The 3,659-nt window shown below is 31.3% G+C and overlaps 1 protein-coding gene across 4 annotated transcripts in view; it reads right to left on the reverse strand.

The window, feature by feature from the left end:
• LOC106464867 (zinc finger protein 664-like) overlaps positions 1 to 3,624 on the reverse strand; it is a 28,885-nt gene extending 25,261 nt beyond the window's left edge. For 3 of the 4 annotated variants that reach the window (XM_022392663.1, XM_022392662.1, XM_022392660.1), the window contains exon 1: positions 3,146 to 3,341. The gene's annotated coding sequence lies outside the window, so the exon portion shown is untranslated. The other variant, XM_022392661.1, reaches the window with a different exon arrangement.
• Between the last annotated feature and the right edge of the window lie 35 nt (positions 3,625 to 3,659).

Consider the following 3,659-nt stretch of genomic DNA (forward strand, 5'->3'; position numbering starts at 1 on the left):
TTCTTATCTTCTTTTTTTTCATGGTCTATGTAATTTTACAATTAATTATTTTTCATCTAAGGTTTGGATATGCTGTGCAAAATTCACACTATTCTTCCTTATGATGTACTCTTTTTTTTTTTTAATTACATATAAACATATATAGAGAAATGAATAAAAACCATATAACCTGAGCATTTTCGAAAGGTGGACCTTTCTTCTTCAGGGGCAAAATAAAGAAGAAAGGACCACCTTTCGAAAGCGCTCGAGTTATACTTGAATCTACATGTTTTTCTAGCATCACATATATATATATATATATATACACACACATATATGTACCCAAAGCCACACACATGTACATATTCACTTATAAGTGTCACTACAAAATTTAATTCATCTATTTGAAACACACTGTAACTTCATTTCAGTGCAATCTAATGTATTTTATAATCAGACACTTGTAAACTTCCATTTTTAAGCTTATTGTAAAGATTCACTGTATTTACAAACCATAGTAAAGCATAATAAATCGTCTTGTCAATTAGGCTCTAAAGTAACTGAACCAGCCTGCGTGGACTTTTGACGTAAAAGAGAATTATTTAAAGCTCTGGATATGACTGTGGTAACCCATGGGGTAATGTATGTGAATTTATCACTGATTGTTTTGTGATAATAGAGGAGAGAAAAAAAAATTCATCTTGTCAGTTGGGTTCTAAAATACTCGAACCAGCCTGTGTGGAATTTAGACGAATAAAAGAGAATTATTTAAAGCTTTATATTCAATTGTGGTAAACAATAGTGCAACAAATTTTTGTACATATGTTTGGCTTGTTTTGAATATATTATTTTAAACAAGTGGATTGTGTGTTGTCCATTTATTGTTGAAATTTATCACCAACAAGTCACAGACACGTACTGTAAAGAATCTGCCCTATAAAAAACTGACAAATATAAGCTACACTGAATTTTTAAAAATCATGGTGATTATGCCTCCACCCCATTACACACAGGAGAAACATCATGGATAGAAAGAGCTACATGTAATAAAGTTTGTAAGTATGCTCCTTGAATGTTGAAAATATGTATTAAACCAATATTTGCTGCTACACAAGTACACAAATATATAAAACTTTTCTTAAATTTCAGCTGCTACATCTAAAGATAATTTGTCAAAGTTAGCTTTTTTTTATGGCTTAGTGTATCATTAACACAAGTTCCTCTTACTTTATGTGAATCTCAGAAAAGGGTGGGTAGTATAGAGCAACAAAAAAGCCATACATGTTGGAAATTTAAGGAGAGGCGGCACAATACACAATGCTTTTATTATATCAAGGCAATTAATCTCTGAATATTGTTTAATTCTGCTAACTATGTAAACAAGTTTTTACTATTTACGTCTGTAATTGGCATATCAACAGGTAGCCTATATAAAATATCATGTATGCATCAACACTCATGAAATGAACATTTGGGTACCTATAGTGTAGTGTATATGTTATGGCTTCCACCTTTTTTGTTAATATGAATGAACTCATCCAGAGCACAGCACTTATTCTCTTCCCATGTTTCAAAAAATGCTATTTGTATTAACGATGTCATCTATGTTCTACAGCAAAAATATTCAAATATTGTTTTAACTATTTGTCCATAAAACTAACCACAGCAAGTGTTACAGGATTTCTGAGCATTACTTAATTAGGCTATTTTCTTTAGTTTATCTAAATTTCTATAATTTATTTTCAGCATATTTTACCAGATCTAACAATGAAAATACTCAAGAAAATAAAAAAAAAAAAAAATGGGGAAATTTCATAAAAATTTTGCTGTGGGAATAAGGCTAAATATCAGTCCCAAAAATAACTGGATTCATACTTTGTCAAGCTATTGGATTTATTATTTTGGAAATATCTGGAATAACATTATAGTCAGTGATTAGAATATTGTGATCTCTTTTATCAGCAAGTGTATTACATTGGGAAGGTTTATTTCTAATAATCAACGGGTAAATAATTTTATAATTTTGTGATGTTCTTGTTAGTAGTAGTAGTACAACTAACGTAGTAGTGAGAGGTAGAATGCTTGTTTTTCAAGTTTTAAGATAAATTTCTCATTAACACTGGCATTGATTTTGTTAAAGATTTTTTTCCAGTCACATTTCTTGATTTTGTGAGAGACATATTTACTCTTACTTTTTAGTTTTGGGATGGATAGTTTCATCTTATGTTTTCATTTAACGTGTAGTTAGTGTCAACTTTAACATCCTGTTACCTGATTACCAAGCTCAGCAGCAAGAAAATTACACCAAATCTTTCTTGGATATACATTTTTCATTTACATTAACAATGGCCATGTGGGTCAAAGCATGAAGATTACACATCAGCATCCAATTCTCATTTTTCTGGAGAAAGAAAATCAATCACTCACTTTATATTCTCAATATCACTTACCAGTTAAACATGCTTTTTTGATTCAGTATTCTACCTTTTAAAACTAAATTGTAGGTTTTTATGAATTTCTTTTAAAAAGTAATTCAAAACAGATATATGTGTAATGATTTGAACATTGTATTCCTTTTAATTGTAAATAGATACATGTTATTTCTCACTAAAAATAACACTGCCCTTTACTTTAGAAATAGTATATCGAATGTGTAATGATGAACAAAGGAAGAGCAAAACGTAGAATTATAAACTATATTTAACTTCAGATGCAGTCTTCATGAAGAAAAGTTAAAAATTAATGTGTTAGGAGCTTGTTAAATTTTTATAATTTCAATTTTCATGGCTTTCGTGATTTGGTGTCCATGCCCACTAGCAGTGTCAACAACAACGTTGATGTGATGATCAAGTAAACGCATCTTTAGAAAAGTAGTCAGCTGCACTACAAGTTACAGCGTCAAGCAAATAACCAAGGCAATGAACGCGATCTCTTACTTGGCACTAGTGGCACTCAGTGATACCGACTGCGGTAGCGATAGACACAGCACCGTAGTATAGCAATAACTTGTTATGTTGTTTAGCAACCTATACTTTGATTTGACCTTGAGCAGTATAGAACTAGAAGTATAACCTCTTTTACACTCTGATAATTAGTGTATAAATGCTTAACGCAATTTCACGTATAAACAAAATAGGAGTCAAAGTAAACTTTATACCGTGCTTACCAACTAAGACTGAACTTATTTCTCCTGAATTAAATCCACGTTCACAAAACTTTACTCAGGCTTAAATAAATAAGATTAACACTCAACCATAGATATAAATAACACCAGATTAGAAGTCGCGTGATTTTCGGCATGCGCAAGCAGATGCCATTGCTACGTGTTGAACATTCCAGTCGAAATGACAATGGCAAAGCGATCTCACCTCACAACTTATGGCCGTTTTCCATCTAAACTATATGTTTGGATAATTTTATTCGATTTAAATAAAGTTGTCAAGCCAATATGATCTAAGCCTGATTTTAACTTAGAAAATAGTGCAAAAATCGTTCACAAAACACACATATCTGACCAGTCATATGAAGAATGCATTGAATTTTAACACTTAGGCAAATCATAATATTACAATCTGTTCTTTTTTCTCGGTGTCAGAAAAATGTTACGTCTCTGTATGTTTGCTTGTTGATTCTTGTATTGCTGTCATCAAGTCTGCTAAGCAGTAGTTCGATTTTCCGCC

Source organism: Limulus polyphemus, unplaced genomic scaffold (genome assembly GCF_000517525.1).
Source record: "Limulus polyphemus unplaced genomic scaffold, Limulus_polyphemus-2.1.2 Scaffold1766, whole genome shotgun sequence".
Classification (NCBI taxonomy): Eukaryota; Metazoa; Arthropoda; class Merostomata; order Xiphosura; family Limulidae; genus Limulus; species Limulus polyphemus.